The sequence below is a fragment of the Ictidomys tridecemlineatus genome, chromosome 7 (assembly GCF_052094955.1).
Source record: "Ictidomys tridecemlineatus isolate mIctTri1 chromosome 7, mIctTri1.hap1, whole genome shotgun sequence".
Classification (NCBI taxonomy): domain Eukaryota; kingdom Metazoa; phylum Chordata; class Mammalia; order Rodentia; family Sciuridae; genus Ictidomys; species Ictidomys tridecemlineatus.
The window spans coordinates 121,247,490-121,274,120 of NC_135483.1; the positions used below are offsets into that span (position 1 = coordinate 121,247,490).

General features: G+C 37.1%; 1 long non-coding RNA gene across 1 annotated transcript; it reads left to right on the plus strand.

The window, feature by feature from the left end:
- The first annotated feature begins 387 nt into the window (after nucleotides 1-387).
- LOC144365540 (uncharacterized) lies at nucleotides 388-20,866 on the plus strand. Its single transcript, XR_013424082.1, has 3 exons — nucleotides 388-9,900; nucleotides 12,479-12,602; nucleotides 20,398-20,866. It is a non-coding gene; the product is annotated as an uncharacterized LOC144365540 (long non-coding RNA).
- Nucleotides 20,867-26,631: the final 5,765 nt, after the last annotated feature.

The window sequence follows — 26,631 nt, forward strand, 5'->3', positions numbered from 1 at the left end:
ACTTTCTGAATAGAAATATGTCATAAAGCTTCAAGGCAGACAGATTTCCCTGCTTCCAACAGTGTGTATGTTTTATTATTCTTTTTTCTCTCCAGACTGTTGGCTTCTCTGTGCCCACCATAACATAACTTGAGTGATGTTCTCCTTGTTCAAACCTCCAGCAGAGACTAAATATAGTCTCAGAATCCCAAACCAAATTCTCAGAAAGAAATTGGTATTTATTCCACAGATCAGGTGTCTCTTTTTTTTAATTTTTAAAATTTTTTATTTATATATGACAGCAGAATTCATTACAATTCTTATTACATATATATAGCACAATTTTTCATATCTGGTTATATATGTAAAATATTCATACCAATTTGTGTCTTCATACCTGTACTCTGGTTAATATTTTTTTTTTAGTTTTATTGATTTTATTTTTTAAATACATGGCAGTGGAACGCATTACAATTCTTATTACACATATAGAGGACAATTTTTCATCTCTGTATATAGTGTATGTTCACACCAATTCATGCCTTTATACATGTACTTTTTTGCACTAAAATTCTTATTACACATATACACCACAATTTTTCAAATCTCTGTTTATATATAAAGTATGTTGACACCCAATTCGAGCCTTCATACGTGTACTTTGAATAATGATGTCCATCACATTCCACCACCCTTGCTAATCCCCTGCCCCCTCCCTTTCCCTCCCACACCTCTTCCCTATCTAGAATTCATCTAATCTCTAGTCCAGTAAATTCTGAACAAGGTGATTGTCTCATTTAGGCAGCTGTTCTGTTATTACAGGCATTTGAAGAAAATTCTCTGAGAGGTAGCAGATATAGGACAGTGGATAAATATTGCTTATTAGAGAAAGGGATGCAGGCAGGCACATACCCCAAGAAGAACCATGCCAGCACTGAGGATTCTAATTGACCACATATATAAAAAGGCTTTTTGAATTATTCTATACTTCATTCCTACCTGTAAAGAGACTGTAGTACTTAAATCATCCATACAACTTATGGGATGTTTCTGGCATGGTATGTTGCACAATCATCCACAGTTATTTGTTATATTAAAGTCTTCTGGGAGAGTTTTCAAAAAGAATTATAAGGAAGGCTATTTGTACACCTGGTACTTTCCAGATTCAAGTAGATGAATAGCCAACTATGTTTTCGAGAAAATTGAACTATCAAAAGAACCACCAACTTGGATTATTATTGTGACTATTTGAGGTTTAAAACAACTTTGTTCTCCCAACCTTTAATAATAGGAAACAGTCTCAGGGAGCTGCATTGCCCTCCAAAGGCAACTTTCCAAGGCTGACTTCATATTGGACATGGAGATGATCATGGGAAAGAAAAGTCCTCTCAGAACATGGAGTCAAGGGCCCATTAGGTGCATGCCCAGTGAATGACACCCAGGGAGCAAAACCAGAGCTTAGTCAAGGAACTTTCCTTATACCCAGAATGAAGGATCCTGAAAAGTTTGATCAAAGTTACTGAAAATTTTCAGAATTGCTATCGACCAGTGATTTCTGTGTGCCTCTTCCTTTCTTAATGGGGCCACTACCATGGTTATCTTGAGCCTTATTAAACTACTATATCTGTGTGATGAGGGACACAGGCAACTTTTGTTTTAACCTGATGGGCTCTAGATCAATAGTCTTCCACCTGATCCTGATATAAATAACATAAAATATTGAGCCACATAATATAATTGGATTGGATTGAATTTTGGAATCTCCTCCTGGAAGAGAGAGAGTGTATATTTTATTTAAAGAATAAAAAAAGTGAGAATGATAAGACTTATAAGGAAAATTAGTATCGTGATGATTATCACAAATCATTTGCTGTCACAGCATGTAGGAAGATAATTTCTCCCCACATTTGACTATTGGACTTGACCTTTCGACTTATCTTAGACAATGCAATGAGCATTGAATTGATGTAGGGTGGCTGTTTTTTTCCTGGCATAAGACTGTATGTCCTGGATAGGAGCTCCCTCATCAATGTGGGTCCCAAAATAAAGACAGCATGAGACGTAACCAAAATCTGTGTAGGACGATTAATGTGAACGAGAAGTAGATATTAGTCACTGCAAGTTGCTGTGGTTTAGAAATCCCAGTCTAAAAGTCGATGGGTGATGCAAACTAGCTAATGAAGCATTTTTATAAAACAGTTCATAAAGTACAACTTCTTCTTGATTTTCCCCTTTAGAGAGGGCTAAAGCTTTCCAAATCTTAAGAGATGAAGTAATAAAGTCACACAGTGGTTTTAAATTTCTTCTATTCCTTTCTCCTTCTTTATTCTTCCTTCCCTTCCTTTCATCTTTCCTTTTTCAAAACACTGCCAATATATTTCCCCAAAAAATTATTAAGAAGATTGATGTGAAATGTCTAAGACTTGAGTTGTTCTGGAGAAGAAGAGGGAGGCGAGGAGAAATGAGGACTTCTCTTTTCTTTCCTCCCATACTCTCTCCACACTTGAAATGCTTGGGGGTAAATCCTTGTTCTTTCAGGGTCAAGTGTAAAAGAGTATTAATGTTCAGAGAAGGAAAGTAATTTTTGTAGTGTCACAACTTTTTAGAGCCAGGCAGGAGGCCATGAGTGCAGTGAATGTTAGCATGAGGTAGACGTCAGTTTGAATCTCTGCTCTGCTACTTACTAAATGTGACCTTGGGCTGCCTCTTCAACATCTCCAAGTCTGTTTCTTCATATGAAAATGGGAACATTGGAACCTGCCTTGTAGAACTATGGAAAGGATTCAATGAGGCAGCATGTTTGCTTGTAAGGAATTATTACCATTTGTTTCTTATTCTTGATTCTGTTTTCTTTCCAATACACAAGTCTTCATCAGAATCCTAAAAATTTTACCAGAAAAAAAATATGCTTGAAATGATTTCTCTATTTTTTTTATTTAATAAGGGTGGATACTGGCTTGCCCATGATCACACTGCTAGATCTAGAACCTGAGTCTCATGTCGTCTGTATGTGGCAAACTAAAACTCAGTTTGTGACCACATTTAGGGGTGTGTGCATTAGAGTTGCATGAAATTCTCATGTATTTGCTGAAAGTTGCTTCTTATGCTGGAGTGAGCAACTGGTAGGTTTCATTTTTCTTCATTCCTTTGACATTCAGGACTGAAATGTTTCTACTTAGCTCAGCAAAACCCAGCAAAGCATATCAGAAACTCAGAAACTGTACTGTTAGGTTCAAACTGTAATTGATTCTGAAGCAGCGTAAAATGCTAGTGTGAGAGTAACAGCACCCCATTTCCCTGAAGCCTTTTCATGCCCAGTGACAGACACTTGGTACTATAAAATGAAGGAACTGAGAACAACTATTCAAAGAATAGCTACCACATCCCTTCTCTGGGATAAGAGAAACAGATGTGACTTTGACATCAGAGATTTCCCTGCCAGAAGCAAGAGGGCTAAGAAAGGAACTTATTGAGCAGTGCAGCCCAGCTTGTCAATTTTATTAAAAGGGTGCATAGCTTGCATGACTTGAAATCCATGCAACCTTGAACTGTAAGGCTACTTAGTCATGTAATAACAAGATTTTACTTACAGGCAGGAAGCAACAGTATTTTGGGTTTAACCAATCAGGCATGACTTTGGCATTTCCCAGCCTGCCACTTGAGTGAATTTGAGCCAATACCTGTGGGGCAGAGAAGGTTGTCCAGAAAAAAAACACTGATATTGCAAGTTTGAAAGAGGGTGCCGACTCTGCTTGCTAGACCTTGGGACTTTTCCTAAGACGGAGCACAATGCTTAGAAAACCAAGGAATCTCCTGGTTTAATGTTCTCTGGGAGAGTCCTACATCCAAGTCTCTTTCCTGATGGAGAGCCAGCATTTAGGTCTTCCTTTCCACTTCCATTTTAGCCCATTCTATAACTGAAACAGGAAGGAGAATTGGACATGAAAATGCATACTTACTTCATGCTGTTGACTTCATTTTGAAAGCTCACTGTGATTCTAACTGATGAGTAAACTCTTCCTAGATCCTGTGACATTTCCCTGTCACACTTGGGCTGGAGTGACTGATGTGTTTGCACCTTTGGATCTTGAAGTAGAGTAATCACATTGGGCCTCGGGGTGAGATGGCACAGGGAGGTAAGGATGGTGCAGGCATGGGGTGTGGGCTGAGAGACTGGCATGATGCCCCTCTCTCTAAGACTTCACTGACATACCCAGTGATGAATGACTGTCTTGGGGTTATCTGCCATCACTCACCTTTGACCTCTGAGGGTGAAGTGACTTGGTTCTGGAGTTCCAAGCTGTAGCTGAGAGATGTGAATAGACATCCCCAAAGGAAGCAAATGTTGCCAAGTTCAGCATTACAAGCTCATCTTAGTGCTCATGGAGAAAGCTTAATAATAGTTTGGAAGAGTTTCAACACTGTTTTATCCAACTCTATAAACTTACCTCAATAAGCCTTTGTCTTCTCTTTGGAAAAAAATAGGAAAACATTCAGGCCTCATTACTGGTTCTTTCTGATAGACAGTGGGCGTTTAATAACTACCAGTTCCCCTCACACTCCTTAACTGATTGAAAATGATCCTGGAAGGCTCAGCTTAACAGATTTTTGGAGATGCCCCATAACAATTTATTTTTAAATTGCTTTGCTCTTTTTCTTGCCTTGACTTTTTTTCATTTCACATCATTTTATAATAGACTTTTATATGCTTTTAAAATACTTGTTTATTCAGTATAATTTGCTTTCATAGTATACTACCAATGCCTGTGGCTCTCAACTGAGTGCATTCATACTCATAATCCAAAGGGTATGAATATTCTGGCTGCTTTACTTGGGAGGTCCACTTGTTTTGTATTAAATGTTGCAGGGACAGAGGTTCTATATAGTGTCAGGGTTAGTGTGTTAGACAGTGTATGAAAGGTAATAGTGATCATGAATCATGTGGTATTGTCCACAGTTTAGGGTTCCACTGGTACTGAGTATCTTAGTGTATAGACAAATCATTTATGCTCCTTTTTTAAAAAAATGTCAATTACATGAACATATTAAATTAAATAGTCTTCATTGATGAATCCTGAGGAGCTGAATTTTTAAAGAAAAACCCACACTTGTGAATTTTGAAGCTTGAGAAAGAGGACTTGCACCATATTCATTTAGTTTCCATGATACAAGGGTTCTCCTTTTGTCTAACAGAATAGTTAGTTTCCACACAAAGGATGCTTACTCTTGGAATTATGCCAGAGAAAGAACAAGAATCCACCCAATAAGCATTGGTGTTTATCTGGCATCTTAAAGGTTTTAAGAGGTTTAGAGAAAAATGTAGAACATATAATGGACACATTATGGAACAGAATATAAGATTCACATGACATAAGTAAAATTAACTCCAAAGAAATAACAAGTGGTGACAAGATTTTTTGGACTTGTTGCCAGAAATTTTGTGACTATCCACCCCCTTTCTATTAGGGACACTTAGTAGATAAAGAACAAGATCCATTTTCACAGGGGATTTGGCCAACAGGATCAGAAGCAATAATAGGAATTGATTCTTTTTAAGTGTGCAGTAAAACCTTTATGAATGCAAATGCTCAGATGAGTTTTTTTTTTTGCATTCCTCATTTATTGAAACAGCAAATATTAGCTTCCTAATCAATAATATATTTTATAAAAATTTTAACTTTTAGTGTATGTTTGGAGACAATGAAGTTCAATGCAGTATCATCTGTCTTGGACACCAGTGGCATTTTTTCCAATAACAATGGACACTCTCACAGCTAACTGAAGATGTGTGAAGTCCTCATCTAAACCAGTAAACTCCCTCTCTCAGACTTGGAAACCTTGCAACTGGGGGCAGTTTCTTTTCTTCATTACTTTAAGTTATTCCCCTCTGTTTTGAAGATATTATTTAAAAATACATATCTGATGCCTTTCTCTCTCTCTCTCTCTCTCTCTCTCTCTCTCTCTCTCTCTCTCTTTCTTTTGGTGGGGATACCAGGGATTGAACTCAAAGGTACTCAATCTCAGCGCCACATCCCCAGCCCTATTTTGTATTTTATTTAGAGACAGGGTCTCACTGAGTTGCTTAGCACCTTGCTGTTGCTGAGGCTGGCTTTGAACTTGAAATCTTCCTGCCTCAGCCTCCTGATTACAGGTGTGCATCACCATGCCCGGCACCTTTCCTTTATTGTCAGTGTTAATCACCCCCATGGTACAAGTTAGAACCTAGTATTGCATTTGTGCCATCCCTAACATTCCAGGTTCACAAGCCATCAGTGTCCCATAGGCCTCTTTGTTCTAAGGGTGCTGAACTACTTGCAGAGTCTCAGCTATACTACAGGCTTCCACGTCTCTTTCCCAATGCAGGTGCTGATCCCACCTGTCTTTCCACTGACAAGTTCTACTTAAATTGTGTTCTTGTCTAAGCTTGCTTTGATGGCATCCTTCCACTCCTGGCTATAAGTAGTGGCTCCTGCTCTCTAGTCCCCATGGTATCATGAAAACGACTATTCCACAGAAATAAACACTCTGCATTCTAAATGTTTATTACTAAGCAGTAGCTATTCTGTTGAAAGTTTCTTGAAGGCATTATTTATGTAGAATTCCCACCTTTTACAGTGAACCCAGAGATGAACATTTAATAAATGCTCCAAAATGTTGAGTAATAAAAATGCAACTATATTAGTCATTTTAAAGCTCTACATAGAAGGGAATGCAATTTTATGTTATAAAAATATTAAGCAGACATGATCTTTTAGAAACTGACTGACTTGAATTTCAATTTTACTTTTTCCTCACTCTAACTTTGTGGTTTTGATTAACCCCCTTTACCCTCTGAGTCTGTTTCTCCTCTATAAAATTGTAAAAAAAAAAAAAAAATGCAAACCCCATTGGGTTGTTTATTTAAAGATAAATAATACTTTTTAAAAATATAGTGCATTTACCACAATAGTCAATAAATGTTAGTTTCTGACCCTTCCCAAAGGTTTGAATAAACAAAGTGTTTGTTTTATTTTTGTTTGCTTAATCTTTAGTCAACCAGAAAATTAAATTAAATGGAAACTTATACTCCTAGTTCTCTAAGTATTGTGGTTAATTGCTATTGCTGTGTGTGTTCTGATAAATGGTGGAGTTCAAAGGTTTGTGTCTGTGTTGACAAGGAGCTGAAACTTTTGGGTCTTGAAGCTGAAAGTTCCTTAGGGTACACAGAAGCATTCTTATTCACTGGCCAGCAAACTTCCCGAAGTTCCCATAGTCTGACTAAATCCCAGAGCTCACAAGTTAGGTACAATAGTTAGGCCTGTTGGAAACCAGCAATATTTCAACTGTGTCAGTGTAAAAGTGACTTTGCACACAGCTGGCTTGGTAACCATGATCCACAGGGAAATTTCTTCATCTGACTTATTTCCAAGTTCTACTTCTACTTGTAGAAGGGGACAAAAGGAGCCAGTCAGAAAGAGCAGAAGACACTAATCTCAACCATGTGGGAAAACCCAGTATCTTAGAAGTTGGAAAGTCTCCATACATAGGCACTTAGATTACTTTGCTTATGGGTTAGCATAGGCTGTATTTTGGTCTGTTTCATTTTTAAACAGAAAGACTTTGCTTTTTAAAAGTGTACATGAATTTCCAAATGTTCTCTGACTGTGCAAGTTTTCTTGATGTGGTTGGAAACCCCTGTGAAAACTTCACATAATTAAACCCACTCAAAATGGAAGCTCTGGACTCTGATCTTAGTTGGAAAATTAATCCTAAGGTCATTACATATCTGGTGAAAAGTAACATGAGACTGTTTTGTGGTATTGGGCTTTTATCTTAAAGGAGGAACTGAAGATGTTTTTGCAAATGCAGATTCTGAACTAAGGCTTAGCTAAAGGAAGCAAACGCAACAGGGATAGGAAGATGATCAAGAAAAAGAGATGAAATTTCCATTTGAACCCTAGCATTTTGACTATGAATGTTTGGCCTCATGGCAATTCTGGACTGAGTGAGATTGTGCACAGGTTTCTCACACATTAGCTAATAAATGAATGCCTTAGGAATGTCAGCAACTGCAAGGTCCTAGGAAGCGAGAGGCATGGTCTAAATACCAAAAACTTCAGTGTGCACAGAAGCATGGTTCTTACAGTCCAGGAGAAGATGGGATTTCATTTCAAATAATAATTATTACCTTATTTTTAGTGAAGACTTGTAGAAAATACTAGAAAAATTTCCATTCAAACTGTGCATACTTAACTGTAAGTGACAAAAGTGCTTCCAACACAATCTGTCCCTTGAAGTTGAAGTGACTTCTTGACCATATAATTTTGTCAGGCAGAATATAATTACTTATATATTTACTTAATGACATTTTTTTCTACAAGGAACTGAGGAGTACTTTGCACTAATAAATTTTCATGTTTATTTTTTTCAATATTTCTTTCTGACTTCAAATCTGACTTCAATATTGAGAAGAGAAGAGGAAAGGATTAAACCAGCCTGAGAACTCTTTGTGACTTTGACAGCTAACTCCCTGGGAGGGGTTTTACTCTCAAATGATTGGGTAGCTACACAGCATTTGGCAACATCTATGCTGATGGGTCTGTTTCACCAGATAGTACCTTTGATCTGTATATTCAATTTATATTTCTAACTGCTCTATATTCCTAAAATCACTATAACTGAACATTGAGCTGGGCAAAAGGGTGTAGAGCCTATGAGAATCTCTCCCCCACCCCAGAAGGAATGCTAATTATTCCCTATTTTTATTCCAAAATTATAGTAGGTACACAGGATAAGAAAATCAAATGGCAAAAGAGAATTAATATAAAAGGGTAAAAGCAATCTCCTTTTGCCAAACTCAGTTCTTATTCATAACAGGTAAGAATTTTTAACTATTTTTTTTCTTTTTATTTTCTATAAATAGTTTATAGTCACAGCACTAAATTACATATTTGTAACTCAATTTATTCATTTATCAATTTTAGACTTATTTACTTTCAATATGAAAGATGAAATCACTTTTTTCATTCTCCTCCTGGTATTATTAGTTTAAGTTCTTATCAAGGTTAACTTTAAAGTTTTATATGACACACATAAATATCTGTTTCTTGACCCATCAACTTCAGACAGCGTTCACTGACTTCACACTATCTTGGATGAGGAAATAAAAACACAAGCATCTTTTCTTACTTCTCTCCTTCCCAACTTCAGTCAGTTATACTTTTGCTTTTCAATTGCCAAAATTGGTTTCATGCATTCTGCTCTGTAAATGCAATGAAACTCTTCATTTTAAATTTATTAAAAGTCAGTACTATTTACAACATATTTACATTTGCAAGAACTCTTAATTATTTTTATAGAAAAAGATATGGGATCCTGTGTTGTTAAGCTCTTCAGTTAAATAACAATGTTTTGTTTCAAAGTCAGAGGGAGAGTTTCTTGTTGTATACTCCATACTGAAATAAAGTCATGCCAAGTTTCATAGGTGGGCCATACCTTTCTTGAACAATGTTTTGTCTTCTTTAAGATGGGGAAGAACAATTGACCCAAGCTATTCCAAAGACTTAGCTTTAGTAATTGTTCTGATTATCGCTCATTTTTTCTGGCTCTGGCATCAATTGAACCTGCTGGGTACCTCTAAGAAAAGATCTTCCCCTCCAATATGACTAACTTTAGGGCCTCTTCAGGGTACATTCTTCTCTCCTACATTCTATATTCATCAGTATGATCCTATCTACATTCTTTGTCTTAGGAACTTACAAAAATTTCTAATTTGCTGATGGATCTTGTTTACTCTGGTTTCTTCAGAGAAATAGAACCAACAGGATACATATATGATCTGCATTCAGCAACTTGGATACCTAGAAAACCAGATGGTATAAGCAGATGGTCCAAGTCTGAAGTCCTAAAGCCGGAAAAGACCTATGTCTCAGCTCAACGATGGTGAGGCAGAGAGAACAAATTTTCCCTTGATCTGTTTAGATCTTCAACAAATCGGGGGAGGGCCATTCACATAAGGAAAAACAATCTGCTCACTTAGTCTTACTGATTCAAATGTTCATGTTATCCCAAATCATCCTTATAGATACACCCAGAATAATGTGTAAGCAAATATCTGGGCACTTTGTGACTCAGTCAAGTTGACACATAAAATTAACCATCATAGATACCTTTCTCATTTGCATATTCATTATGTATTTTGGGACAATATATGTGGGGTTTTGGAAAGGAGAGAAAAAACAGACTCCATCCTTTTGAAACAGAATTATTGCCTGCTTTCTATTGCTGAAGTGTTAATAAACATGATTATTTATTTTTCTGGGTAATGTTTGCTGGTGATCAATCCATTCCCTTCTCTCCTTTTGTACCCTCCTCTGCCTTGAGGAAGCTAGAATCCAGGAAAGCACATTCTTCAAACACTCCTGGTAACAATTTACTATAAGTTCTGCCAATAGGAAGTCAGTGGGATTGAAGGGACATAGAGGGAAGTATCTTTCGGCTTCTGGATTCTTCAGGGGAAGTGGCCAATATCTTAGGATACAGGAGTGACTATGACCTCATGTCTGTAGATCTGAGAATCGCAGGAATCAAGTGTGGGGAGGGACAGCTGAGCATGGGTTCCAGTGGCATTGATGGAAACTTTAATAGCAAATGCATTTTTCTCCACTTTGGATAGTGCTCTTTATTCTTCTACTCAATCAAAATTTCTTATATTAAATTTGCCATTATTTGAAATATTCAGAGGATTTCTGCTTCCTTACCTGGACCACGACTAATATGCTCACTAACATCATATTCCTTGCTATTTTTTAAATTATGTGATAAATCTTTAAAGTACAATGTCAGCTTAAAGGAAAAGATAAAGGTAAGTGAGTTGTTAACTTATATTTAATGCTTGCTGTTTTCTAGTCATAATAACCTTGAAGTAAACATTATCATATTCATTTTATGAATGATAATCTAGGATTAGAAGTATTTATTTGATTCAAATCTCACAGTATAAATTGACTTCCAAATCAAATTTTACTCTTCTCATTTGAGTAAATCATACCAATATTTGATATAAATCCTAAGAAGTGGTCGTTTATGAATAGCTGGAAATCTCATTCTGAAATTTTCTCTGACCAACGAAAAGCTGTCTAATCAATTTTTATTCTTAGACTTTAGAAAGATTATTGGTCTTGAATTAAAATAGCCCAGAAAAAGAGCTTCAGCAGACCTCTCTGAGACAGACAATTTGAGTGGCAGGTATGCTACTAGTTGTTATAATGCTTTCAAACCATTATCATATTTTAATAGCATGGTTTCTATTTTTGTGGTTAGGATACTAAGTGGAAAAAATAAAAATTTTTACAAGATTTTCCATTCAACCATTAACAGAAGGGTGGGAAGAGGATGGAGGAACCTTGTGTACCTCATCACACAGTAATACCACCACGTGAAACTGAAATTAGCAAACAAATTTTTATCTGGTCTTAGGGTTCAGGCAATAAAGACAAGACAGAGTGCTTGTTCAAGCAAAGTTAGAATGATGTTTCCTGACTGAATATCCTCTCACCAACAACAGAGAAAAGAAATCGGCTTAGAGAAGGTTATTCTTTGGGGAGGCTTTTTGAAAATTAAATTCCAAGAAATCACTAAGCATATCTTCTAGTTTCCAACTTTTAATGTGACAGACTTTACAGACTGCCATCTTACCTTTGGGCTGTGATGGACCAGTAAAATTGTTTCAAAGTAAAGAGATCTTATGGTATGAACATTAGCCCAAGAATTTTAAAATACAGCCACCATCTGATCCAGTAATAGCACTGTTTGGTATATATTAAAGGGAAATGAAATCAGTATGTTGAAGAGACATCTACACTCCCATGTTTATTGTAGCACTATTTATAATAGCTAAGAAATGGAAACAATTTAAGTGTCCATTAACTGATGAATGAATACAGAAAATGTGATACATGACACAGATGAATACTATTCAGTCATAAAAAGATTGAAATCCTGTCATTTGCAACAGCATGGATTGAATTAGAGATCATTATGTTACCAGAAATAAGGCAGGACCAGAAAGACAAGTACCACATGATCTCACTCATATGTGGTAGTTACCAAAGGCTGAGGAGAGTGAGTGGAGGAGAGGGATGAGGGAAGGATGCCTAACGGATACCAAGTTATACTCAGATGGGACTAAGAAATTCTGGTGTCCTATACTTCACAGTAGGGTAAGAAGAGAAAATAGCATGCTGCACATTTAATAAAGCTGGTAGAAAGGTGGTATATGGTTTCAACATAAAGAAATGATAAATATTTGAGGTGATAAATATGTTTATGCTAATTTGAACATTGTACACTCTATACATGTATTGAAACATAACATGTTACCCCATCAATATGTACTATTTTTGTTTTCAAAAGTTAAAAATAAACTTATTTTTAATAAATAGGTCCCTTACAAATATAAAAATAACAAATTTTAGACATTTGCATACCTGACCATGTGTTTGTTTTCCTCTGCACACAGCCTCATAACCCAGGTGTGAGAAAAATCAAGCTGTGCTCAGAGATGTGATTTTCTTACATATGCCTGATTGCTATTTTTTTTGCTCTTTGACAATCTTCTCCTAATAGAACTGGGAGATTCCAAGGTAAGTAATTAAAAATGTATAATGAACATATATTGCTGTGACATAGTCCTACCTTATCCATGGATTTAGTTGCCTGAGGTCAACTGAATAGTCTAAAACCATTAAATGGAAAATGCCAGAAATAAATAATTCATAAATTTCAAATTGTGCATCTGTTCTGAGTAGCATGATTAAATCTCATGCCATCCCACTCTATGTGAATTATCCCTATATTAGTGTATCCACTATGTACATGCTACCCTCTCATTAATTACCCAGAAGCTATCTGGGTTATCAGATCAGTTGTCACATATATCAGTGCATGTGTTCAAGTAACCTTTATTTTACTTAATAATGACCTCAAAGTGCAAGGGTGGTTATGCAAGAAAGACACTAGGGAAAAAGACAACACATTAACTTTGCTACTATGTGGCAAAGGGAATATAAGAAAAAATATAGCACACAGAGGGTTAAGTACTATCTGTTGTTTAGGGTGTCCAGTGGGGTCTTAGGACTAATCCTGCATGCCTAAACAGGGATTACTGTACTCTGAGAACAGGAACTTCCTAGAATCACTTCTTTGGAGCTGACTCAAGTATCTGGATCTTCTACCTCCAAATGGGTATTTCTAGGGATCATACTCCACTGGCTACCATTCTATTTGTTTAATATGACACCATATGTCTTTACTTAGAAGAAAAAGGAAAATGCTTTCTTCTGAGACACATAATAAAGCCCTGATGATGTGTTCACATTATGCATATGCAGCAATAACAACTCACCACTGGAGAAAAGCTGTTCCCCATTTACAAAAGCCTACATTTAAATAGTCACAGGTACTAATGCATCCTAGTGTACCCCCTGATGGTTTTAATTTTGACAAAATAATTTACCAAGAGATTAAGTCTCAAATTAAATAGTATAAAATTAAGAAACTTAAATTTTGAAGTTTCAATTACCCTTTGCAAAAGCATAGAAAGTTCTAGAAATAGGAGGAATTCTAAAAGTAAGTTTTATTACTTTAGTAGTATTAACAAACACAACTTTTTAGAAAGGAGGAAATGCAAAAGCTGTATTTAGTAATGGTTCAGTGTTTCTCTATCCTTAAATTGGAGCAGGGAAACTCAAGTTTAATAAGCATCTGGATCAAAACGCTTATCCAGTCTTTATTGAATTGTCTCTGACATCAGTGTACTAGTGTTTAAAATTGATGTCTTCACTAGTGGGGCAAAGATCTAATTTAACTATAGTGTACTTAGCAGCCCATATTTTAAAAGACTCTTCCTCTGCTATGCTTAGTCAAAGCTTAATCATAAAATTTGCTCCTTAAAAATATAAAATTCTTGCAAGAAGGTAGTGGGAACAACCATAAGTAACTGAAACACATGGGAGATCCCAGCAGAAAGGTATCTTTGGACATTTCCTGAGCATATGCTTATGACAATAGCTTCATTTACATGTGTCAAAACTGAGGTCAATTGGGATTACTTAGCAATTCAACATTGTCGCAACTTGCAGTAGTGGATCTGCATCTTAAAGCCATATTTTGAAATTAGTACATTATTCAGTGTTGCTTTTACAAGGTTCCTGACTTGGCTGGAGGAAGTCTCTGCAACTTCAGAAGGAGAGGCAAGGTATCTCCAGCAGAATGAATGTCAGAGGCAGAGGATACTGAGCATCTATCAGCACCTTTCTGCTTCTGACCACTTCAGGTTTCGAAAGTACACATGTGAAGATCTGAATTTGTAAATGGTATATCTTAATGTGCCATGCAGAACAGAAGCTCAGAAGATGGCAAGCGTTGCCTTAATTCAAACTCAGTGCACATTTTGTGAAACCTGTGAGTATATTGAAGGCTGTGATAAGAAATTATATCTGAAATGAGAAGTTTTCTCTACAATCATGGACAGAGAAATTGCTTAACTATAGAAACAATGTTTTCTTAGCATTAAATATGGTGTGAGGAATTCAGAAAAGGCTGGAAAGAATGGAAATCAGAGGGAACATTCCCAGCAACCAGCAATGCTTTACACAGGAGAAACTCTGGATACCATTGATCCTGAGAGTTGGAATGAACTCCACATTAACATGAAATAGTGAGATAATTACCGTGATAGCAGCATTGAAGGGGCAGCAAATCTCAGTAATCAACATAAACAACATTTTGATTCAATACTTTTTTAAATAAAAATTAATGCCAAAAAAAATTCATGTTGAACAAAATAAAGACAATGAAGACAAGATCTGATCTGAACTTGCACAAATTTTCTGTACACCTTAATTCTGCCCTTATCATATCCTGTTTTGGATTTTAAAATTTGATATTTTCTTCATCATTGAGTTTTTACATTATTTTTTAAAAAATGTTGCATTGTGATATTAATTATCTTGATGACTGGGTTTTGTGTTGTGTTTGTTGGTATCTTCTTAAATTTTGCAGTATGCTGAATGCCTGATATAGTTGCCCCTAGACCTAGTGCTGACTGGCAGGGTGTCAGACCTGCAATACATATTAAAATAGTAGCTAAATGAACAACTATATGGTGAATGAATTGACGAATCATATCGATCACTAAAGGGGTATTTTCTGTTTCTCTTTCTAATTCCCTCTCCACAAACTCCTCCTTGGAAGGGACAGAAACACACAATATGTTCCAGACACCTTATTTTGACAGAGTCATCTTTTTCAATGTTTTAAAATAATGTAATACATATTAGAAACTTTAATTTCTCTATTGCTTAAATTATCCCATTGTAATGAATTAATTATTGTCAGCATATTGAAGCACACATGGGAATTTCCATTCACAACACAATGACATCTTAGTGTATTTCTACTTTATTCTCAGGATAATCGTCTTTTTTAGCTACAGCACATGGAGCTGTCAGCCGGATAGTGCCAGCAAGCTTAGTTCATCAAGTGCATTTGGATAAGAGTCTGTGAAAGTAATGCAGAGACAGGAAGGAGGGCGTGTAAGAAAGTCAGAAACAGAGAGGGCATAGGGGAAATGGGACAGCCCTCATTCTGTGTGACTGCGCGCACGTGTGCACGCGAGCACACATCTGCTCACTTTAGGCACCATCCACAGGAAAGTGAAACCTTTAAAACTTAGTCTTAGAGCCAAAATATTTTTCCATTTAAGTCTTTGAATCACCCAAGGAAAATGCCTGGTTCTCAGATCTTCTTCCTTATGGAGTGTGGGATAGGGAGATAGTCATGGATGAGCTGGAAAGCAAAAACAAAAACAAAACACCATTTGTGCATCCCTGAAGGACATGAGAGTTACATTTGCTGTGAATTAAGTGCTTGTTAGGTGAGGGAAAGACTGTGAATTGAAACACAGAATGTCAGCTTTTTCCTTTGTTCTGAATTGAATTCGAGAGGGTAGGAGGAGTACTTTGCAAATTCAAAGGTGTATTCCTCCTCAATGCTTCATTCCCAGCCTCCCAAAGCCATCCAGGGTGTGATTTCCATAAAACAAGGGCAAGGCCCCTTGACAATACAAGGAATGAATGTCTATTTTCATTGATGTTGGCAGAATCTACTCTCTAGCTCTGGACAGCTTCTGTGATAATGTGGCATTGGAACAGCTTTCCTATGTCTTTCTCTTTTCCTATGTCTTTCCCTTTCTTTCCAAGTGAATTTCTCCCTTTAAGTAAGACAGAGAAGTTTGAGGGGTTTGGCTGGACCCTAATTGAAGAAATAGCCAAAAAGCTAGAAAATCGGAGAAGGAAAGAGTCTTTGGGGAGCCCTAAACAAAACACAATACACACACACACACACACACACACACACACACATCAAAAACAAACAAAAACCCTGCAGGAAATAGCACTTTTCGGTGTATTCTTTTTTCTTTCACCTCATCTGGCTTTTTTTGGTCTTAGATAAAACAGAGTATATATAATGCCATTTCTGCTTCCTTCTGTCACAGATAAGTGAAAGCAATGAGTTTAGATATAAATTGAAAAGCGCTTAGGATGTAGAGGTGTAGAGAATCAATCAATTTATCTTCAAAGCTAGCTAATCATCTCCAAGTTAGAAGTGAAAAAAGAGCTGAGTTTCCGAGAACCTAACATGCAAGCTAATTTTTCCAAAATCATTTTGTGGAGCAAGTATGATAACAGATTAATGTGATGAGATGCAATTTCCAGTTTTCCTCCAATTATGATTGTGTTATATGAATCAGAGCAAAGGTAGTTAAAGTTGTCACACACTGGCTATTGCAGGGCAATTCTTCATCCTCCCTGTGTGTCTGTCTGAAGGAATAAGGTCACTTATTACACTCAGAGGCATACCCAGGGTTCAGATTTAAGCACATCCATCTCCTAAGATGTTGATTTGGAATTTTGTACTGGTGAAGCTGGAACTGGTGGGGATTTGATGAAATTGCATTTAATTCTTGCTTGCTATTTGAAAATGATCTCTCTCTCTCTCTCCCTCTCCTCTTTTTATTATTACATAATGATATTTGGGAACTTTTACTATTCCTTTCTTTTAATCCTATAAGTATGTGATTTGGGTTTTTTTTTTTTTTTTGTCATACTGCCCATAATCTCCTGAAGCTGCTTTCATGTCAGCAAGATGCTACGGCTGTTTGGAAAATGTCATGCTGGAGATGAGGTTCTTGGCTTCTTGTTCCTTATTGCCTCTGGAATGTGTCAGGCTTCAGATTTATTTAATAGAGTTTATACAGCTGTACATAAGGACACTGTATGAGGCCTGGGAGTTCAATCACTCAGCAAAATAAACCAATCAACGAATATTCATTGGTCAAGGCATCTGGAATTGGTGCTGGAGTATTTAATCCACAGAGAAAGAATTTTAGCTTAAACATTTTCAATAATCATCAAGTATTCTAGCTAATTATTGAGGGGGTATTCAAAAGAGGTGACTATGCTATGAAAAAGTCTGTGTTAAATTGTTTTTGTATAACTTGTGGAGTGACAGACAAAAGATCTACAGAAACCTGCCATACAGTATCAGGAGTCCCCTCACATTCCCAAACAGAACCAAACAGAGCAAAGAAATAAACAAAAACATCAGAAGAGTTTATTTAGAAGTACAGAGACGATTCATTGAGTAAGTTTAATTTCTTGAAGCATACAATTTGAAGATATACTTTTACTAAATATTAGAAGAGATAAAAACAAAAAAGCAGCTTTCTGTGCCTAGACAGAGGCACATGCCTCTAATCCCAGTGACTCAGGCAGCTGAAGAGGAGGATCACAAGTTCAAAGCCAGCCTCAGCAATTTAGCAAGGCCCTAAGCAACTTAGCCAGACTCTGTCTCAAAATTAAAAATTTTAAAGAGGTCTGAGGATGTGGCTCAGTGGTAAGCATCTCTGGTTTTAATCCCTGGTATCCCCCGCCCCCTCCAAAAAGCAACAAAAACAACAAACTAGTGTCCTACTGGAAATTGACTTAGTAGTAGCACAGCACAAGGCCAAGCCACAAATTCCATGGAAGTCTGTGGGAAGAGCTTGTGCAGCCTGTGATTTGCCAAATATATTTTGGCAATTGCCATGCAACCTGTGCATTAATTCTACCTATTGTGACAACAGCAGTTATAAGGATGGCAGAGTTTCCCTGTCTGATCCAGGTAGCTGGAAATTTCAATAAATTTAGTAAATTTCCCCGTGTCCAACATCTAGTAAATGGCAGAGTCAGAATTCCAATCTTCGTCTTATTTGAAATCTACCCTCATACCCACAACACACACTTTCATCAACATCGAAGACTTTATCCTATTTGACATCAAGTGTGGTTTTATGGCCAGTCTATTTAGATTTATAGATTTGTATATGGATAAAGTATAGTAGAAATATTTAGAAATAAGATGCACCTTTTTATCATTTACTGTCATTTCTCGCCTTTTCTGAGTTCCTCTATAATATATTCATTATGTATAGCTATTCCATTGTCCACCTTCACTCTATTTTCCTGTAGGATATATCCTGATAAATACATGTTTATTGAGCAAAAGGATGAATATTTGCTAAAACCTGTAACTCTCACAGCTAGGTCCTTAGGCATATTCATCAATATCAAATTTTTTTTCATTAAATGTTTGATTAATAGACAAGATTAAAAATGGTTAGGTTCATCCCAACTTCTAATCTAACATGTAGCTCATCCATAAGTTTCTGAAAGGGTCAGAATTACATCTTGAATTCTTGAATGTTTTCGGAATTTCTTAGTGTTTGACAAATGGTATGCTTAGCATTTACTGCCTGAATGATGTAACCATTATCATTACCTAAAAATAATGAACATATATTCAATAACAACTATCATATGATGCTAAATTAGGTGATGAATGGAATTCAGGAAATCATAATGGAAATAGTGACCAATGTCTACCATGTGTTGGGCGTTGCGCTGAGTACTTTCTTTCAATGCAATACTGTACCGAATCCTCCCAATAACCTCATAGGCACCATCAAGACCCTATTTTTGGAAATAAGGAATTCAACTCCTGGAGAAGTTAAATAAATCATTTTTCAAGATTTTATAGCTAGTAAGAGACAGAACTTGGGTTTAAATCTAAGCCAGGTATTCCAAATTTCAGAAGCCTCCCTTTACTGTCACTTATGGAAAATTTTATTAATGCAAATAGCCATTTATAATGCTCCTTAATAATTAAATTATTTTCTTTTAGCTGAAATATTAATTTCATATGAACTTGCTCAAATGTTGCTGTAGAGTTACGCCTTGCTATTCCGTATGGGTCATTCCCTTGGAATGCTGTGTCAAATCATTTTTACACGAATCACGCCCACAATGCACAATGCATTTTCTACAATTTCCAGGATCAGTGTGTATTAAGTGAAGCCAGAACTTACGATATATGAAAAGCAATTTTCAGCATAAAATCTTTCCAGATATCTATGATTTTTCCTCAATCTGTTCACTTGCTTCATAAACACTAATCCAAGACTTCTCTTTATCAAGTTTCTCCAAAACCTTTGCCCTAGTTCTCATACAATACTCTTTTGAATGCATATTTAATAGACTTACTAAAATGACTTATATATACAAAAACTAAACAAAAGTAACTGTCAAAAATACACAGGGAAGAAACATACCAAGTCTTGCTTGATAAGCAGACCATTCTCCTGGTAGGAGCAAGAGTGAACTAGCAGTGACCTCACAACCATGAACATTTCAAGTCCTAAGACCTCAGATGATGGTTTTCAAAGGCAATAGCATATTGAGTCTATGAGAATTGAATGCAGTTTACTTAAGCAAACTTCTGCTGTATTACCTATATGTACTTTTCTTTAACAAACAGATTTAACCCTTCTATGTGCCAGCCAGTTTTTAGTGCTTTACAAATATTAATTCATTTAAACTTCAAAACTACTGGGGTGGGGGGACGTACTATTATTATCCCATTTTGCAGAAGAGGAAACTAATGGCCCAAGAGCTTTTCTACCTGCTAACTAGTGGAGCCAGGATTTGATCCTAAGTGTATACTTTTGACTCCCCAAAGTCATCTTATCTCCTCTCCAAAGCCTATAATCGAGATAGAAAGGGCTCATATGTTCCCCATACAAATTTGCATATGATATGTATCTAATATAGGTCAGTGTTCACAAACATCTTGTCATGACCACTAAATCATGCAAATTAATTTGCAGTCTGCTTATGGAAAACCTACTGTGGATAGAAACCAGTTTCCATTTGTCTAGTCCTTGTTTCTTTCCCAAATGATAATAACAAACAGGGGCATTTGATTTTCTTTTGTTGAGCCACTTTGCTTATCTTTTTTAAAGCACTTCCTGTATGCATTACTATTCTTTATGGCTTCCAGGCCCTGGAGTGATAATGCAGACCACGTGTGGGAGACCAGCAAGCCAGAGGCCAGCCACAGGAGAAGCACACTGGAGATTCTCCGGAACTTGTCCTGGGAGCCCCTATCCTTTTATCCCTCTTTCATGGATTATGTACAATAATCCCAACAACTTCCTGAGATTCTGAGCTCAGGTCAGGGATTCATTTTCATCTCCCAGTCAAACTGCACATCTCAATCAGAGGCAAACAACTTTACTTTTAATGCTACAAAAACAATTTCTATAGTCTTTATTTCTAGGGTTTGAAGAGAAGGGAAATGGATCTAAATTCTCAACGGTTTTCCACTGGCAATGGTTTGAGTCAAATGTATGAAAGATGATATATCATGAGCTTTGTAATGTTTTGAACAACCAATAAAAAAATATGAAAAAAAAGAAAGTGATTTTAAGCATTAGAACATGTGGGTCTTTTTTATCAAGAAAAAAATGTGCATTTATAAAACAACTTCATAACTCTAATAAAAATGTTTTTAAGTTGAAAAAAATAAAATGAGGCAGCTGATTTTTTCCACTAAATTTCATATCTCTTTTAAGTATGTAATACCCACATGGTTCAAATATCAGAAGTACAAAATTTCTATAGGAACTCTTCTTCCTAACTTTGTCTCCCAGCTACTTAGCCCATCTTGGAAGGCACACAAAATTCCCTTGTAAGGAAAATGGAGTCCATCAGGCTCCCTCACCAGGATGTCCAGGAAGCAATGACTAAGATGCCCTATGTAACTCAGGAACAATACATGTCCTTTCTTATATCACCATATGATTTCATATTGGCACACTACCAGCTTTGTGGTAATTCTGTTTATAAGCTGAGCAGGACTTTCTGCTGAGCTGATTGTCCATCCATTGAATAAAGGCATGTTATATCTCCCTATAGCTCTGTATATCTTCTTCAGTCTGTCCAAGTCTCAAGTCAACCTGCCTGAGATACAGCGGTTGCATTATAGTTGGTGAAGTTGGCATGATTCACAGCAGACCTGTGTGGTACCCTCTGCACCTACAGAGTGGGTATTGGAGGGTGGACAGTCACAAGCCTGAGCTATCCAGAGTCAAACCTCCTGGATACCTGGTCCCCACCCCAGGAATAGCAGCAGTTGATGATATTCCTATGGGGTTGGAGAAGGTGTTAAACCAAGTAGGAGAGAGCCTGGAAAGCACAGTGCACACATGGCCTTTGGATGTGTGTTTCTTATAGCTTCAGGAGTGGAACCTGTGCACCTCTGTGGGAGGCTGGCAAGATGTAAGAGGATAAAGAAAAGGCCCTGGAAGCTAGGGCATGATCACTAGAAGAGGACTTCAGCTAACCCACTTAGAAAAATGTGCAAGGATCTGGATTGCTGTCAAGGTCTTGGAAGTTGTATGGTTGGCTAAGAGAAAGGTTACCCCAGATGCAACTATTAATAAGATCCAGGTCTACTCCATTCCCATGACCATAAAGCATTTATGAAACTTTCTGTGATTGTCAGGCATTGGAAAATATTTATACGCCATCTGGCCCAAATGATGAGATTCCTTTTTGGTCTAGTGAAGAAATGGCAAAATGGGACTGGACTACAAAAATGGATCAAGCATCTGGGGGCCAATCTCATTGTGCAGAGCACCTGTGTGCTACATGTCATTGATCCTGGATGACCTTGAGAATTAGATATATATCACCCAAGAAGGATTTGGGTGGGGAATATGCCAAAAATCTGAAAAGTTAAAACAAACTACTAGATTTTGGTCCCAACTGTAGAAAGGGGTAGAAGGATAGAAGCATTCTCTCTAATGGAGAATCAGTTAGTGGCTGTATGTGCTGCCGTACTAACCACTGATGCTATTACCACAACCTTCCCTATTATCATAACTACTCCATATCCCATTATGTGTTGAGTGTATGATTGGGCTACATGGTCCTGGAGTAGGACTATAGACATCAATCCTACAAAATGGGGACCCTGCCTACAATAACAAAGCACACTGTCAACCAGCCATCTGCAGGCTGAACTTTAGGAGGTGCTTGGGCTCATTACCTAAAACACAGAAGCAGAACCAGAAGCAAGCCCATACCTAGAAGATCAGCTACCTATACCATCCAATGCTTGGTACACTGACAGCTCCAGTTATGGACAACTGCCAGTGTGGACGGGCACCATCTTATTTGATACTGGTACAGGACAGAATAACCTATGGGCTGAGCTACACGCTGTCTGGATAGTGGTTTCATGAGGTATCCCCTATATGTACTGATAGCTGGGCAGTGTATCAGGGCCTTGCACTGGGGATTTCCACAAGGCAGTTAAATAACTAGCAAGTCATGCATCATCCATGCCAACGCTGTGGCAGGAGCTCCAGGAGCTAGACCACCAGAAACAGGTGTCATGTTACAAGACATGCACCAGTGGCCTCCCCTGCAATGATGAAGTTGCATGACACTGGCAAAAGTCAGGTAGCTAGAAACAGCCCTGATACTTTGTACACTGAACATGAAGTCCTCTGAAGGTTGCATACATGGTTTCTGCACGTCAGCCAAAAAAACTATGTAAGCCACAATGAAGATCTTAGGTGTACCAGTAACAGTGACTGACATACAAGATGTATTTATGTATGTATGTGTGTATATATATATATATATATATATATGTATATATATATATATATATGTCATATAGCTTACTCCAAGGAACATCCCCAACACCTGGGAGCTAACATGGGCCAGGTGACATATGGGTCAATGCCTCTCACCTGGTGGCAAAAGAACATTATAGGACCCATGCCTAGTTTTGAATGGTATAAGTATACAATTACTTGTGTAGATAGATACTGCAACTGGGCTCTTGGCCACTTTCCCAGCATGACATCCTAACCAAAGAACAATGACATAGGCTCTGGAATGCTTATGTACAGCATATGACTGGCTCTTGGTGATAGAGAGTAACCAAGGGACTCATTTCACTGGTGTATACACACAAGAATAGGCCAAGCATCTAGGCATCACCTAGTCATTCCATGTGCCATATAACCTGTAGAACAGTGTGATGGCCTTTTAAGACAGGGACTGTGTTGTGCTGCTGAGACTCCCACACTAATTGGTTGGACCAAAATACTTTGCATTTTGAATGAACAAAGTTAGAGAAGTGACCCTGCCCCAACAGAAGCCTTGCTGCATCAAACTGTTGTACCCATCCAATTGCAACTTCTGTATTTTACCGGAGGGTGGGATTTGCCTTTGTTAGTACCTACAACTGCCTTGTCCTTTTTTGCCCATAGGCACGTATGGCCCAATATGCTGGTTAACTGGGCAACACATATGCTACTGTTGCCAATCAGTCTGCATGTTGGATGTGCATAGAAATGCTGCCTAGCACTGCAAATGACCTGCCATGATGAAATAATCCACCAACAACCTTTAACTTAACTTTGTGAATGTGGTACATGACTGATTCTCAATGAAATTATAGAAGAGTCATATGTTTAAAGGTGTACAATAGCCAGTGGATCTCTCACAATCCATTATTGGTTATTCAGTATGGGATGGCTGAGGATGGCTCCCTGCTGAAGCTGTTGAGCATGACCAAAATGTACCCTAGTGTGTAGAAAATAGGGTGTGTGGATATCTATGGAGTGGACCTTGTAAGTTTTATGAACTATAATAGTTAATAGTTCTAACACCTGGGAGTCACAAAATGCACAAAATGGTAGTCATTTTTACCCACCCCTTAGGGTTTTTATGTATATATGGACAAAATGAATGGTCATATTTACCTACCAAATAGACTGATGCATTTAGGGAAGGCCTTACAGCCTCAGCAAAGTTTCAAAAAACCTTAACTGAGCAGCCATCCAATTGGGATGCTTTCAAGTAACAGTATCACATGTAATGTACTTTGTGGTAGCATTACTCCTTAGCGTTATTCTTGTCACATGGATCTACCATTGATAATAAGATGGAGATTACTACTGGCACTGTCCAGAACCCTTTACGTCCTTGCCCTCTTAAATGAAGAACAGGCACCAAATGGAATGTAGTGTTGCAAATTCAGATGACCCTTGACATACTGCCTACCTCCTGTGATGCACTCTGTGCCCTCATAGGCACTCACTGTTGCATATATTAGGTGAACATCATAATGTAAGCCAGATGCTGCAAACCCTAGCCCTTGAAACTCAGCAAATTGAACATTGTCCCTACAAGAATGGTTTGGACACCCTGGCTGCCCCGTGGAGATAGATCTTGTTCTGTTGGTGGAGAACAGTTTGTGTATTAGTAACTTGCTGTTGTGCCTTATATTGCTGTCATGAATTGTAGATACAGGGCTCTGCCCTCCTCACCAAGGAACCTTCACAGATGATGCCTGTCACATAGATTATATGGTAAGGAACCCAGAAGGGTGGAAATGTAAGAAAAATGGAGTCCATGAGTTTCCCTCACCTGGATGATTAAGATGATTAAGATGATTGAGATGTCTTAGGTCAGTCAGGAACAACAACACATGTGCATTCTTATATAACCACATGATGTCATGTTTGGCATACTCCTGGCTTTGTTGTAATTCTGTATATAAACGGAATAGGACTTTCTGTTGTACAGATTATCCACCCATTGAATAAAGACATGTCAGAACTCCCTATGGTTCTGTGAATCTTCTTCAGGCTGCCTGAATCTCAATTCAACCTGCCTGAAATAGAGAGGTTGCACTACATCCTGTTAGGAGAAACCTTTTAAAAACACGTAGTGATTTAATCAATAAGAAGGATATCTATGAATAACCAAGATGAATATTTGAAGCTCCATTTGAACTGAATATTGCTTCAAAATATCAGATTTTTTGGAATCCTAACAGCATCTTATTAGCTCAATGTCACTTAAAAATATAAGGATTTTATTTTTTTCCTCTTATTATTTATTTGTTTATTTATTTATTGCATTAAAATTCTTAATACACCTTTATACCACAATTTATCATATCTCTGATTGTATATAAGGTATGTTGACACCAAATTCACATCTTCATACATGTATTTTGTATAATGATGAAGGTGAAAGGGAGGGAGAAGGGGAATAGCGTGGATGGTGGAAAAATATAAGGATTTTAATGTAACAAACAAAGGCACAATTGAGCACTTGGACTATGACTTTTCTACTTGGAACATGTATTGAGATGTATTTTTAATTGTCATTATAAATTGAAATTAGATGATAATAGTTCTATAGGATAACACAAACTATTATTTAATGCTACCTCTAAAATATCAAGTTTTGGTTTTGTATCTTCATTCAATTATAAATGTCTTTTCAAAGATCATGGAGACCCTCAGAATAATATATGAGATGTTTAGGATAAAAAGGAACAAGTTAACAAGTTATTCCAAAAAGAAAAGCAATGATAATACCTATATATGGGCACTCCCCTTCCCAACTCATAACATTCAGAGGTGTGTGATTAACTAGAAGGTCATTTATTGCACTTAAAAACAGTCACACAGACAAGAGCCCACAATCACTGCATTAACTGTAGCTTACAGAAATCAGCATATGAGAACAATTGGGAAGAACCTTAGATGTGTTCCAAGTGAGAATCAAGATTAAAAGTCTTTTTGAATATGTTATACCCTTATATATACATTCCATTGGTGCTTTAAAATAAAAAGGAAGTAATTATTTTGGAAGTAATCTCTGGAGATTCAGGATGCAAATCTTCATCTACATCTACATTATTAAAAATGAAAAATTTAGAGACAAGTTCTAAGCAGTTTTAGAACTTGCTTGTTTTTAATTTTTGACTTATATTCTTGTAGAGTTAAGGATGCTCTCTGGTGCAGGGAGCATAAACAGCAAATGGCTTCTCTAAGAGGTCATTGTGAATATTTTAACTCTAATTTCCAAGGGCAAAAATATACCTGCAAGCATTTTTTAGCTAATACTGCAATGGTTTGCATAGAGTATGAGTTTTGTTGAAGCATTCATGCGTTATCATTAGGTAACAGAAGGCAAGACTTGGTTCCAATTTCAAGTTGATGGGTCTCAGGTGAACGTCATCAAAAATACTACCCACACACATGAAGTTAAATGAGTTTTGTTTTTAATGAGAAAATCTGTTACTATTATATATTTTGACTATTTCCATTGCAGGCATCCTTAAGAAATTTAATTATATTCAGTTCTGGGATAGTCTTTGCTGTAATTTGGATCTAAAATACTCCCAAAGATGTGT